This window comes from Mastigoproctus giganteus, chromosome 4, assembly GCF_048544385.1.
Source record: "Mastigoproctus giganteus isolate SK-2022 chromosome 4, ASM4854438v1, whole genome shotgun sequence".
In the NCBI taxonomy this organism is placed as follows: Eukaryota; Metazoa; Arthropoda; class Arachnida; order Uropygi; family Thelyphonidae; genus Mastigoproctus; species Mastigoproctus giganteus.
The window spans coordinates 134965807-134981894 of NC_143578.1; the positions used below are offsets into that span (position 1 = coordinate 134965807).

Here is a 16088-nt window from a genome sequence, read left to right on the forward strand (position 1 = left end):
TAGGCTATCAACCTCCACAACAAGGGATGGAAGTCTGTTCCACCAACCAACTACCCGCTGGCTAAAGGCAAATTTCCGCACATCTATCCTACATCTGTCTTTCCTCAATCTGAATTTATGCCGTCTCAGGTGATTATTCTGCACAAGAGGAAGAATCCCATCGGCATTGAGCATGCTCAAACCATTCAAGGCTTTATACACTTCTATCAGATCACCTCGCCGGTGCTTACTCTCCAGACACAGTAATTTGCAAAACTTAAGCCATTCTTCGTAAGAGCAACCCTTTGTTCCATTCACTAATCTTGTTGCCCTTCTCTGTACTCGTTCCAGCAGCTCTACATCCTTCCGAAATGAGGCCTCCAGACCTGCATACAGTACTCAAGGTGTGGCCTGACCATTGCCTTATACAAGGGAATAATCACCTCCTTATCCCTGCTAGAAAAATTCTTGCATATCATTGACAAGACACCATGAGCTACTCTTGCAGCCTGTCTGCACTGCTCAGAGAACTTCTTATCTGCCTGCACAATTACCCCCAGGTCCTTTTCATTCTCTACCACTGTCAGTGTAGTACCACAGAGTTGATACATTGCTCTGGGATTGCTGTTTCCCATATGTAATACTTTACATTTGTCAATGTTAAACTTCATTTGCCACCTCTCAGCCCATCTGCTCAACCTTTCCAGATCCTGTTGCAGCAGCATAGCATCAGTCTGCAAACTAAGCCTGATATACCATAATCAATATCATTAATAAATACAGAAAACAACAATGGACCCAACACTGAACCTGGAGGGCATCCACTAATAACATTAGTCCACGAAGAGCAGTGTCCATTGATTACCACTCTGTCTTCTCCCACTCAACCATCCCTTTATCTATAGCAGCAATTTGCCTCCAATGCCACACTGCTCTAATTTGTGCAGCAGTATCAAAAGCCTTTCTAAGATCCAAATATATGATATCAAAATTATTCCCTGCATCCAGTTCCTTTGTGATCACATCATAGTATCCAATCAAATTGGTCAGACAAGACTTCCCCTTAACAAACACATGCTGTGTCCAAGCTATAACTGAAGTCTTGTCTAGATGTTCTTGCAGTGCTTCTTTAACCAGTGCCACCAGTAATTTCATGGAACGGAAGTTAAACTAATAGGTCTGTAATTACTTGTGTCGCACTTTGATCCTCCTTTGTGAATTGGGGTCACAATTGCACATCTCCAGTCCATGGGCACCTCCCCTGAGTCCAAGGAAGCTCTGATAATTATTGCTAAGGGTTTGCTTACTTCCTTGGCTGCCTCCTTTAATATAATTGGATATATCCCATCCTCCTCATGTGCCTTTCTTGTGTTTATCTTCAACAATTTCTCCTCCACTTTACTCTCAGTTATTACAAAGATTATCTAGCTTACTGCCAGAGTTGAATACACCTCTGGCATTCCCCTCCCTGAATATTCATTTAGTTTGTTAGCTACCTGAGCAGGATCATCAACAGGTGAACCATCAGTATCAAGTGGATATTGATGGTCAACTGATTCATCCCCTTCCTTCTAGAGTTTACATAAGTAAAGAACTCTTTGCCAAAGATTTCTCGTAATCTGCCTTCGCCTGCCTAACCTCCTTTGTAACTTGGTTACAGATCAACTTATTCTATCGTAGGCTTCTGTGTCACGTGTTAATTTATATGTATCCCATGCATTTTTCTTCTCTGCCATATGTCTCATTAGTTCATCTGACATCCATTTAGGCCTAAACCTTGAACAATATTTCATAGTTGGTATGTAAAGCCTAGTAGTTTCCAAGATAAGTTCTTTGAATGCTTCCCATTTTGAATTTGCTGTTTGTAACATCATCAGTTGGTCCCACCGTATAGAATTTCAGTACTGTCTCAGACCATCATAGTCGCCTTTACGAAAGCAAAAACTCTTCTCTTTACCCCTGATGGTAGTTACCTCTTTGAGTAAATCCCACTTCAGCACACTGTGATCACTGCCACACAGTGGTTCCTTTATCTGCAGATTCTTAATGCATGAAGAATCACTACCAATAATCAGATCACATGCTGATGTAGAAAACAATCATCCAATAAATCCACAAAAGCCTTGTTAGTGTGTGAGTGACCAACCCACAAATTCCAGTCAATATCTGGGAAATTTAAATCCCCATTATAAGACTCTTTGATTTACTTGCCCACTCTATTTCCCTGTACAGTTTCTTATTGTACTCATCAGAGTCATTAGGCCTATAGCACACTCCTACTCTCAATTTTGATCTCCCACTGCTTATGTCACACCAAACAGATTCGACACTGCACACTGTCCAGCGAGCCGCCTCCGTAGCCAGGTGGGAAGGAGCAGCAGTGTGTAGCACATGCTTCTTGATTAGACCGGGGTTCAAGCTCGTCACCACCAAACACGGAGGATGTGGAAAGGTCAAGGGAATGACCACCGCATATTCCCGGAGCAATATGGCCTTAGTTGCTAATGCTCCTAAAAACCAAATAACAAACAAACCCAGCGATGTCGACTAGCTTCACTTCCTTGGATTTTGTGTTTCTTAACTAATAGCATAATCCCTCATCCCTTCCTATCCTGTCTATCCTTTCTGTACACATTGTACTCCTCAAATTCCAGTTCTGCATTCCTTATATCTGTGTGACACCACGTCTCTGATATCCCAACAATACCTCAAATTGATCAAATTTATTTACCAAACTCCTAGCATTGGTGTACACGCAAGTATACATGCACCTGTTGCTATTCTTAGCTACTCGAACACAACCCATGTGTTTACTTGTACCTCAATGACTCCCAGCATTCTCTGAAATATCCTGCATTATGTTTTCCATGCTGCTGCTCATTCCAATAGAAGCAGTGCAAGAATCACTTTCACCTCTGCCAGTGGCTACTGTTAATCTGTTAGTCCTTGTATTCCCCCCAAGCTAGCAGTTTTCCGACCCACCTAACACTGCCTCGATAGCATCAGCAAATATTCTTGCACTCTTTCTATTTAAGTGTATCCCATCCCTGTAGAAGCAGTCTCTCCTGTTACTTCTGAGTTTAATGCTATGAGGGTAATGGGTTTGTCACATAAAGTTTTTGTTTGAATACTGATGTAGATGGGAAGAATCTTTAAATGCCTCTTCAACTGGGGATATTGCTAGCTGGCCTCAGGCAGAGAGGGGGGTTGTGTTTACCTCTTGAATTGTTTAGGGTTTTTTTGCAGAACAGCATGCAAATTGACTTTGCAAACACTCATTTGTACAGATATAATTCATTCCACAGGAACAGAAGCAATGGAAACCTACTATATTAACTTTTTATAATCTCTCCGAGTATATCTAGGAGGCATTTGGCACTTGGCTTGTTAACTTTCAGTACACTAACTGGAGGAGTTATTTTTCCTCTTTTTTCTGCTTTCATTTTTCTGAATTTGACCCATTAGTTGTGACTCTGATGTATTCTGCACATTAAAAACAGAAAAACTTCACATGGATGTAATTCTATTAGATAGAATTACATCCATGGAATTAGAAATACATCCTTACATGGAATTAGAATTATATGCACGATCTGGTAATGAGTGATTGACAAATGACAGTTCAGTACACTGCCAGTATCTTGGGCATCTCATCTGAACATGTGTGCCACTTAATAACTGAGGTTCTCTCTGTGAAGAGTGAGAATAGTGTCAGCACAGTGGGTCCCAAAGTTGTTGACAGTAGACCAAAAATGCACAAGAGTTGTCAAGTGTATTCATCAATGATATTGATGAAGGTATATCAGGATTATTGTCCAAGTTTGCAGATGATATGAGGGTAATGGGTTTGTCACATACAAACATGGGTTTGTCACATGGGTTTGCAGATGATATGAGGGTAATGGGTTTGTTGACAGTAGACCAAAAATGCACAAGAGTTGTCAAGTGTATTCATCAATGATATTGATGAAGGTATATCAGGATTATTGTCCAAGTTTGCAGATGATACAAAGGTTTGCAGGGTTGTTAACGACAGTAAAGACAGTATGCTACTCCAACTGGATCTAGATAAATTGGGCAAATGGGCTAAGAAGTGGCAACTGAAGTTTAACATTGACAAATGCAAAATTTAACATTGACAAATGCAAAATTTAACATTGACAAATGCATATGGGCAGCAGTAACCTAAGAGAAACATACCAACTCTACGGTACTATACTCCGGGAAGTGGAAAGTGAAAAAGACCTGGGGGTAATTGTGCAGTCAAATATGAAGTTCACTGAGTAGTGCAGATGGGCTGCTGGGGCAGGTCATGGAGTCTTGTTAATGATATATATAGGAATTTTGCTAGCAGGGACAGGCAGGTGTTATCCCATTGTACAAGGCAATGTCAGGCCACAGCTAGAGTACTGTGTACAGGTCTGGAGGTCTCATTTTAGGAAGGATGTAGAGTTGCTAGAACGAGTACAAAGAAGGGCAACAAGATTGGTGAGGGGGAACAAAGGGGTGCTCTTACGAAGACTGACATCTTTTGTTGTGGAAGTTGACCTAAATAAATTTAAGGCTGAGCTGGGCGGGATTTGGAATGAATGGAGGGGTGAAATGGGAGATTTTTTTTTTTTTTTGGCTGATGCTGTATAAGCCTGCTTTCTTGCATCATATGCCTCTACTAATACTAAAGTGAACATTTGTATTGTTTTTATGTAGATCTAGAAAATTTCCTTGCAAGGTTTGTGACTGTGAATTTGAGACTTGGGACCATCACTTTCAGCCAGAGACAAAGTTGCAGTCCAAACGGTGAAAACAGCTCTTCTCCTCCTCCAAAGCAAGTCAAGTTGATTCCTGCTGCTGGCAAGGTGATGGAATCAGTTTTTTTGTGATGATGATAGGGTGTTGCTAGTGGATTACCCTTCAGACAGGCTAGACAGTCTCAAATGCATATTATGCAGACTTTATGAGGCTTTTGTTCGACAATATCATTGTTGATCTTTATGATTGTACACAAGTTGTAAGAAAAGTATTTTGACATGGTGGTTGTCATTGAAAACTTTTGTGAGCAGCTGTATGAGGCATTGTCAAGGTGTAGCCATAGAATGGCATCAAAGTTTCCATAGATCATAACAGTATGAAGAATTGTGTTTAAAGAAATTCTGTAGACGACAATTTGTAATAAATTGTGTATATCAGAGTTAACAATTAACAAATTTATTTGTTATTATATTTTAATAGTTTCATGTAACATTATGTGTAATCAGCTAAGTGCAAAATACCAGCTATGTGTAACTTGACAGCTCCCCAAGAATCTAGCTGACAAATTTCTGATAACTGCTTGTTAGCCAAATTAATGATTGTTCTCTGGCTCTGTTGTGGAACAGTTAAATTGTATACCAGTAAATTTCCCTGCATAACAGACTTGGTTTTCTAGTGTTATATATAATTATCTTCATTTATTATTGGAAATTTGCATTTACAATTAGTTAACACCTTATACGGCTAAGTCATTCTGAAAGTTTCCATGCAAGTTCAACAATGTTTAAATACTGAATATTTTTGACTTTATCAACAAAATAATAAAAATTTTATAAACAAAAAATACCATTATAGAAGTATTCAAGTATTATAATATATATTTTCCTGTAGAGGGTGTTGATCATGTAGAAATTGATGTGTTTAAGCTGTTAAACAAAAAAAAAAAAAAAAAAACAAACAAGCTGTACATGTGTATCCATGTCTCTACAGATCTGTGTAACTTGAACACATGTAATTTGTGGACTTATTGTATTTCTTTATACAATTTCATTTAAGAAAAAAGGAGCCAAACCTTGTGGGGTGGGAGCAGGGCCGCCGCAAATGGGTAGGCCAGGTAAGCGTTACTTACGGGTGGTAGTTCAAGAGGGCGCCAAAATTTTTTTGATATTGTTTTCTGATTTGTTAACGCTTATCAGTATTCAACATTTAGGGTGGCAAATTTTATTTTGCTTAGGGGTAGCACATGAGGAATGCAGTGCTACTTGTGGGGGGGGGGTAAGGATATAAACAGCGTCCCTCTCCAACCGCCATTTGATTTCCTTTTGTTAATGTATAGGTACACAATGCAGCATCCTTCCTTCTGATTCTTAAGTAATTCTCCACATGCAAGCTAACTTTTTGGAATTTTATTTTCATTAATATCTCAATTCTTAGGCCTGATCACAGGATTTGATGTGGAATCCAGAAATGTTGCCAATAAGTAGTTCCATTGTGTAGAAGTTTAACTTAATGTAATATTTTAACACAATAAAATTTACTCATTAACAATAATTAACGTGGTTCAGTTAATGTTATCAATACACATTATTATTATTATTAGTAGTAGTAGTGGTAAATGATGCAAGAATGCCAGCACTTCCCATTTAACCTATCCATCCCCTCTAAGAGTTTATCTAGTTCTTCCTTTAATTTTGTTCCCCAACTGCACAAACCAGGTTGGAGTCTGTTTCAACAATCAACCACCTTGTTGTTGTTGTTGTTGTTATTTGGTTTTTAGGAGCATTAGCAACTAAAGCCATATTGCTTCGGGGATATGCGGTGGTCATTCCCTGACCTTTCCGCATCCTCCATATTTGGTGGTCATGGGCTCGAACCCCGGTCTAATCAAGAAGCGTGTGCTATGCACTGCTGCTCCTACCCACCTGGCTACGGAGGTGCCCAACTACCTTCTGGCTGAAGGAAAATTTCTGTACATCCAACCTGCTACCATCCTTCCTTGGTTTGAATTTATGCCACTTCATTTGCGTAGTCTAAACAAGAGGAAGAACTCCTTCAGCATTGAGTTTACTCAATCCATTCAAGGCCTTAAAATACCTCACTCAGATCTCTCAGGTGCCTAGTCTCCAGTCTCTGCAATTTGCAAAATTGTAGCTGTTCCTGTTAAGAGCACACTATTGCTCTCCTCATCAGTTAATGTTGATCTTTTCTGCACCCATTCCAGCAGATCCACATCCTTCCTAAAACAAGACTTCCAGACCTGTATGCAGTATTCAAGGTGTGGCCTAACCATTGCCTTATACAAAGAGGTAATCACCTCCCTATCCCTGCTGGCAGAATTCCTGTATATCATTACCAAAACCCCCATGATCTACTCAGAGAACTTCATTTCTGACTGCACAGTTACCTTCAGTCTTTTTCATTCTCTGCTGCTCTGGGTGTGGTACCACACAGTTGGTACATTAACATGATAGGTGGGAGTATATGATGAGAGCCTTGTCGATCAATTCAGCCCTAATGAATCTGATGAGTATAATGAGCAATTGTGCAGAGAAGTAGAGTGGGCCATTAAATCAGAAAGTCTTATGGGGGATTTTAACTTTCTGATATTGACTGGAACTTGTGGGTTGGTCAATTGCACACTAGCAAGATTTCTGTGGATTTATTGGATGACTGTTTTCTACAGTTCGAGAGGCAACCAGAGGGAGTAATACTCTTGATCTGATTATCAGCAGTGATTATTCATGCATTAAGAATCTGCAGATAAAGGAACCACTGGGTGACAGTGATCACAATGTATTGATGTGGGAATTACTTTAAGATGTAACTACCATCAAGGCTAAAGGGAAGGGCTTTTGCTTTCGTAAAGGTGACTACAGAGGTCTCAGACAGTTTAAATTCTGTACAGTGGGAAAAACTGATGATGTTACCAATGTTGAATTCTAAATTGGAAGCCTTTAGGGACTTAATTTTGAAGGCTACTAGGCTTTTCATTCCAACTAACTAAGAAATACCATTCAAGGTTTAGGCCTAAATGGATGTCAGATGAATTAATGAGGCTCGTGGCAGAAAAGAAAAATGTATGGGATGCATATAAAGTATCAGGTGACACAGAAGCCTATGGCAGGTATAAACTAGTCTGTAATCAATTCACAAAGGAGGTTAGGCAGTCGAAGGCAGATTACGAGAAATCTTTGGCAAAAGATGCAAAGTGAAACAGTAAAGAGTTCTTTACTTATGTAAACTCTAGAAGGAAAGGGATGAATCAGATTGGACCACTTAACATACATGGGTTGATGAGCATGCTCAGGTTGCTGATAAACTGAATGAGTATTTTGCATCTACATCCACACATGAGGGATTATTCAATGAGGGGAGGCCCAGAAGTTTATCAAACGCTAACAGGGAGCTGAGCTAAGCGATTTTGTAATAACTGAGAGCAAAGTGGAGGAGAAATTGTTGAAATTAAACATAAGGAAGGCACCTAGGGTGGATGGAATCTATCCAGTTATATTAAAAGAGGCAGCAAAGGAAGTAAGCAAACCCTTAGCCATAATTATGAGAGCTTCCTTGGACTCAGGGGAGATCCCCATGGACTGAATGTGTGCAAATGTATCACCAATTTACCAAGACGGTTCAAAAGGTGGCACAAGTAACTAGAGACCTGTTAGTTTAACTTGTGTTTTGGGGAAAATAATGGAATCACTGGTTAAAGAAGCATTACAGGATCATCTAGACAAGACTGCAGTAATAGCTAAGACACAGCATGGGTTTGTTTAAGGGAGATCTTGTATGACCACTTTTGATTGGATACTATGGTATGGTCCCAAAGAAAGTGAATGCCAAAAATAATTTTAATATCATACACTTGTATTTCAGGAAAGCTTTTGATACTGTTACATATAGAAGACTGCTGTACAAATTGGAGAGGTATGGCATTAAGGGTAACTTGCTGCAATGAGTAAAGGGATGGTTGAGTGGGAGATGACAGAGAGTGCTAATCAATGGACACTGCTCTTTGTGGACAAATGTTATTAGTGGAGTTTCCCTGGGTTCGGTGTTGGGTCCATTGTTGTTTTGTATATTTATCAATGATATTGATGAAGGTATATCAGGTTTAATGTCCAAGTTGGCAGATGATACAAAGGTTGGCAGTGTTGTTAACGACAGTATGCTACTCCAACTGGATCAGATAAGTTGGGAAAAATGGGCTGAGAAGTGGCAACTGGAGTTTAACATTCACAAATGCATGGTACTGCATATGGGTAGCGATAACCGAAGAGAAACGTACGAACTGTGTGAAGGGAAGCAGAAAGTGAAAGAGACCTGGAGGTAATTGTGCAGTCAACTGTGAAGTTTGCGGAGCAATGCAGACAGGCTGCTAGGGCAGTTCATGGAGTCTTGTCAATGATATATATAGGAATTTTGATAGCAGGGACAGGGAGGTGATTATCCCGTTATACAAGGCAATGGTCAAGCAACACCTAGAGTACTGTGTACAGGTCTGTAGGCCTAATTTTAGGAAAGATGTAGAGTTGCTAGAACGAGTACAAAGAAGGGCAACAAGATTGGTGAGGGAAGCAAAGGGGGTGCTCTTACCAAGAAAGGCTTAAGTTCTGCAAATTGCATCACCTGGAGAGTAGGCACCTGCAAAGTGATCTGATTGAGGTGTAGAAGGTTGAATGGGTTGAGCAAGCTGAATGCTGATGTGATTTTTCCTCTTGCTCAGACTAAGAACCTGAGGGGGCACAGTTTGAAATTGAGGAAAGATAGTTGTAGAATAGATGTGCAGAAAATTGCCTTTAGCCAGCATAGATCTGCGGAAAATTGACTTTAGCCAGCAGGTTCATTGATGGAACAGGCTTCCATCTTTTGTTGTGGAAGCTAATAGCCTAAATAAATTTAAGGCTGAGCTGGACAGGCATTTGGAATGAATGGAGGGGTGAAATGGGAGTTTTTTTTTTTTTTTTTCGGCTGATGCTCCATAAGCTTGCTTTCTTGCATCGTATGTCTCTACTAATGCTAATCTGGGGTTACTGCTCCCAATATGAAGTATCTTGCATTTGTCAAATTAAACTTCATTTGTCACTTCTCAGACAATCTCGCTAATTTTTCTAGATTTTGTTGCAGTAGATTATTCTGATTACTGTCATTAACTACCTTGCCAACTGTTGTATCATCTGCAAACTTAGACATTAAGCCTGTTGTGCATTCATCAGTATCATTAATATATATATTCGAAAACGAAATGCACTAGGCCTAATCCTTATGGGTTTTGGTAATTAACTATATAATATCGGTGTAGATACACCGTAACTAGTGGCACCTCCGTAGCCAGGTGGGAAGGAGCAGCAGTGCTAGCACACGCTTCTTGATTAGACCGGGGTTCGAGCCCGTCACCACCAAATACGGAGGATGCAGAAAGGTCAGGGAATGACCACCGCATATTCCTGGTGCAATATGGCCTTAGTTGCTAATGCTCCTAAAAAAAACCAAATAACAAACACCGTAGCTAACCCATAAATTTGAACTACATAGTATGAATCAGAACTGTAATGCTCAATATGTTCTACGTTGATATTAATATTTTTGTAAAATAAGAGGAGTTTACCTCAATATAGTACGTAGAACACTTCCGCATGATACCCTCCAGAAATTAAAACCAAAAACTTACATTAGAGTAACAAATAATTAAAAACCAGTTTAACACAATTAAAAATATTTAAAAGAATATAATGAAAATTTTCGTTGACAACAAAAAAGCATGTCGGCTTCAGGAAGGAAAATCTTTTTGAAAATTTTCGTTATATTCTTTTAAATATTTTTAATTGCATTAAATTGATTTTTTATTATTTGTTACTCTAATCTAAGTTTTTTGTTTTATTTATGGAGGATATCATACGGAAATGTTTTGCGTACTATATTGAGGTAAACTCATTATTTTAAAATGTTAATGTCAACGTAGAATGTATTGAGCATTACAGCTCTGATTCATACTATCTAATCATTTTTTAAACTCTTATTGACTATTTCATTCACTTCCTGTCTCTCCAGGTGTAACCTATCGATACACACAATTATGGGGGATTTTTTGAACAGCTTGGTGCAAAATTACATTAAATCAACACTAAGATACTCGGCCCAAAGTTACCATATTTCTTTTCTAAAATATTGCCTTCAAAACAGCATCATTCTGAAGTTTGCCAGGGTTAATTTAAATAAAAAAACTTCAGGCATAAAACAACTAACACTGGCCACATCGCGTAATATCATTAAACTTCCCTTAAAATCTCGATATTCAAATAAACAAAAATACCTTTCTCAGGTTAGGAAGCTTCGCAATAAATTAAAAAATTATCTACATCCTAACGATTGGTCTGTATTGAAGACCTCCATAGATTTGCGACGAGAAGCACAGGCCTCAGAAATTAAAAAAAAAAAAAAAACAGTCACGTTCAATACGAATTCTAGCACATTGTCGCGGGCTTGCGACCAAGTACACGAGTTGGGTGACACCCCCCCCCCCCACAGACACACAACGTACTACCACAGAATACGTCAGCTAGTTCACGAACACTCCCTCACCCAGTATTCAACGAACCGACATATCAACAGGTTACAAATCTTTCCTTGTGTACACTATCACAGTACCAGATTTCACTTTTATCCAAAGGATTAAATTATAATTTACCATCTTGAAAACTACCTAAAAAAACAGTGCATAATTGATATTGAATTTGGACTTTGTAATGTTCCACACAAAGATTTATTTATTCAACAAGTTAACCAAATAGTGAATAACATAAAATAAACATGACTTCCTAAATGAATACACATGAGAGTTCAGCTTTACAAGAACTTCGCGAAAATAAGGACATTATTATACAGAGGGCATACAGTAGTAATACTAGATAAACCTGATTATATTAATAAGTTAGATTCAGTTGTTTTAAATACCTCCACTTAATTTGAAGTAGACCCGGCACTGTTTACCAACTTGGTCAATCAACACAATAAAACATTAACCACATATTGAAAAAAGACTACATCACAATGGCTCAGTTAAAGGAATTGAAGGCCAGAACATACAATATTCCTGCACTTTTCGGTCAGGTAAAATTACACAAAACTGGATTTCCTATTCGACCTATTTCCTACAGGAACTCGGCATTTTCATCCTTAGCCACACATATATATAGCATTATAAAACACTTTAGACAGGTAATACAATTTGGGATTAAGAACTACGATACATTATTTCATAATCTTAAACACTGTAGACTTGGCGACAATGACAATTTATTCTCACTAAATGTTACCTCGTTATATACAAATATAAACGTTGAATACACATTAGCTATTATTTGGGATATGTTAAATAATAATTCGATACCGATTAATTATACGAAGCTACCTATTAAGGAAATTTTTCACTTAATTAAACTGTTAGTTGAGACCAACTATATTACCTTTCAAGACAAGGTGTACAAACAAATTTTTGGGTTGCCAATGGGTTTGAGCCTGAGCGGCTTAATGTCAGAGATCTATCTCTCAATAATTGAGTATGTACATTTGACACCTTTTCGACCCCGTATCACATACTATGGGAGGTATTTAGATGATGTTCTAGTTATTACTGATAGTAGTACAGTCAGTTCTCGTGTAGCATGATGGGTGTGTTCCTAGAAACCCTCGTGCAATGCAAAATCGTGCAATATAAACAACAGGCCCTATGGGAAAAATAGGATTAGGTGCCTACCACCCAAGATTGAACACACATTTTAACTAAAACATTACTTACATATTTTATTATGACTATTACATAATAAAATATTGCTAATGCTTTTGCTTCTATCGTAAGCAAACTTGTTTATCGTTTGATTTTCTATACAAACAGATGACAGCCATTCCATCTCTTCCAATTCTTTGTCTTGATCTAATGGATTTTAATTACACTTTGAGTTGTTCCTGCTATGAAAGTTGTTTTTATTTTCTCTGCATTCTTTCTAATTCTCGGCGTTGCCTGATTTAGGCCTGTAGCATGTGCAATATCACATGGTCTTTCATTTCGCTCAAAGCGTTTCACGATTTCATATTTTTTCTCTATCGACAGAGGCGGACTGGCCATAAGCCTTACCAGGGAAACCCCAGAGGCGGTGTGATTTTGGCCATAAACCATAGTATGAGGCCACTACAAATTTTCCCGGGTAAGAATTTTTGACCCAGTCCGCCTCTGTTTATCGAATTGCTTTTCTTTTTCTCTCTGAATCTGTAGTGTCTTCACTAGGACGCTTCCTTTTCACACCTTTTAAGTATTTTACTCATCTTTAGGGAATAAAGCACAATTACAAAATGAAAAGGCACACTTGATACACAAACAAGCTGTGCATGCGTAGCAATTGAATAAACAGCACCGTAAAGGCAGAGATACACTTAACAACATTTTACTAAAGCACATTTCTGGGGTTACTACCATAAAACAAAAAAAAAAAAAACAATTTACAGTTGCGTTTCTGCTAGTGGAATCTGTTATAAACTGGTAGTAAACTCGATCTAATTGCATTTGCGATAATACCGATAGCTGGAATTGTGTGGGTTTTTACCTTATTATGGTGAAATGTGTTTCCCCTTCACTGATATAAAAAAAATATAAATACATTTTCAGAATCGTCTCTTCATTCCTATCGTGTTGCGTTCAGTTGGGGTGATTCAGTGTTCAACTGCCATGTCTTGTAAACACAAAGGCGAATCGTACATAAGCGAATTTGGTTCGTGTTATATACGATATCATTCCCCTATTTATAAATCGTGTATGATCGAATTCGTGTAGTGTAAACATGTGTTATACGAGGACTGACTGTAATGTCCAAGACATTTTACATTCATTTAATAATATTCATTCTAGACTCAAATTTACATTGGAAAGGGAGGATATGGATACAAAGTCATTAAACTTTCTAAATTTCACACTTACTCAGGACTCGAATAAAATCCAATTTAGCATCTACCGAAAACCTACAAACACCGGTATGCTTCTACATTATAATAGCCATCACCCATTCACCTACAAAAGATCGATTATCTTTAATCAATTTCTAAATGCCTATAAATATTCAACGACGGAATCTGCTTTGGGCTCAGAAATACAAATATTAACTAGCAGGTTCTTAAACAGGGGTTATCCCCTTGGTACAATAAACCGAATTAGGGTACAAGCTAAGGATAGGATACAAAATACTAAAACAACCAACAATAGTAATATCAAAAAATTATTTCTGTCCCATATGTTGAACAGTGGCACAAACAGCTTAACAGATTCTTTAAAGATACCGAATTTAAAACTGTGGCCAGGCCAATACGGAAATTACATACTATACTGAACAATTGCTCAGTCCTTTCCTCATTATCAACACAGATTAATGACCTGGTATACAACATTTCTTGCGATGATTGCGACTCGCCTTACCAAGGTTCAATGCGTTTTTCTCTGAAAATTCGTGTTAATCAACATGAAGCCTCAGTTCGTGCTTCTCGTTCAGCAGTGTCAGAATTAGTCTTTCATGCGATTAACGAAAAACTTACTTTTTTATTTAACGAGGCCAAAATACTTAATGTCCAACGTAATTATACGAGACTATTAATTGCAGAAACCATAGAAATTAAATTACACGAGAATTCTGTTAATGTTCGTCGGCCATATTTGATCTCTGATGCATGGGCCTTTACGCGCATGCGCAAAGACAAATAATCACAATTCAAGTTTCATGTTCAACCCTATTCGGTAATTTTCATTCCTGTGATCGTGACATACGGTCGAAAAGCATTGTCAGCTTCAGGAAGGAAAATCGATTTGAAAATTTTTGAAATTTTTAATTATATTCTTTTAAATATTTTTAATTGTGTTAAATTGATTTTTAATTATTTGTTACTCTAATGTAAGTTTTTCGTTTTAATTTCTGGAGGGTATCATATGGAAGTATTCTATGTACTATATTGAGGTAAACTCCTCTTATTATTTTACCAAAATTTGAACTACGTATGTAGTGTAAAAGGCATCGTTTTAATAGTATCTCATATTGTGGGTGCCTTCACAATGAGATAGCTGGTATTGCACTACTTCAAATAAATAATGCTTCTCTATTAGAGAAGAGTATCGTTATTTATTTTCAGTGGATATCACCACCCAGACGATCGTTTCAAAGCTAGTGGGCTTCATCATCAGTGGGCGGGCAGGTACCCTGGTAATGCAACATGCCATCACAGTTGAGAAGTTATATCCACCATATAAGAGATGCCACAGGGTGTTGGTAATAATGTATTTGAAAACGAAATGCACAAGCCATAACCCACAATATGAGATACTATTAAAACGATGCCTTTTACATTACATACGTAGTTCAAATTTATGGGTTAACTATGGTGTATCTACACCGATATTATATAGTTAATTACCAAAACCTATAAGGATTATGCCTTGTGCATTTTGTTTTCAAATACATTATTACCAATACCCTTTGGCATCTCTCATATTGTGGATATAACTTCGCAACTGTGATGGCATGTGCATTACCAGGGTACCTGCCCGCCCACTGATGATGAAGCCCACCAGCTTCGAAACGATCGTCTGGGTGGTGGTATCCACTGAAAATAAATAACAGTAGTCATTCTCTACTAGAGTCTACTAGAGAAGTGTTATTTATTTGAAGTAGTACAATACCAGCTATCTTGTTGTGAAGGCTACATACGTAGTTCAAATTTATGGGTTAACTATTGTGTATCTACACCAATATTATACATTAATAAATATAGAAAAGAACAATGGGCCCCCACACTGAACCCTGGGATACTTTCACTCAACCATCCTGTTATCCTTAGCAGTAAATTGTCCTTAATGCCACACTGCTGCAGTTTCTGTAGCAGTCTCTTATATGTAACAGTATCAAAAGCTTTTCTGAAATAGGTTGTCAAAATTATTTTCTGCCTCTAGTTCTTTTGTAGTAGTAGTAGTGGTGGTATTGGAGGCATGTGATGCAAGAAAGCAAGCGTATGAGCTTATGTAGCATTAGCCAAAAAAAAAAAAAACCCAATTTCACACATCCATTCCTTCTAAAAGTTTGTCCAGTTTCTCCTTGAACCTGCTGGCTACAGGCAAATTTCTGCACATCTATTCTATAACTGTCTTTCCTCAATTTGAATTTATGCCCTCTCAGGTTCGTAATCTGAACAAGCGGAAGAATCCCATCAGAATTCAGCGTGCTCAACCCATTCAAGGCCTTATACACCTCAATCAGATCACCTCACAAGTGCCTATTCTCCAGCCGCTGCAATTTTCAGAATTTAATCCTTTCTTGGTAAGAGGATCC

General features: G+C 38.1%; 1 protein-coding gene across 2 annotated transcripts in view; it reads left to right on the top strand.

Annotated features, from left to right (window-relative positions):
* Positions 1-16088, top strand: part of LOC150087081 (uncharacterized) — a 136269-nt gene that overhangs the window by 86399 nt on the left and 33782 nt on the right. The gene's annotated exons all lie outside the window — the stretch shown is intronic.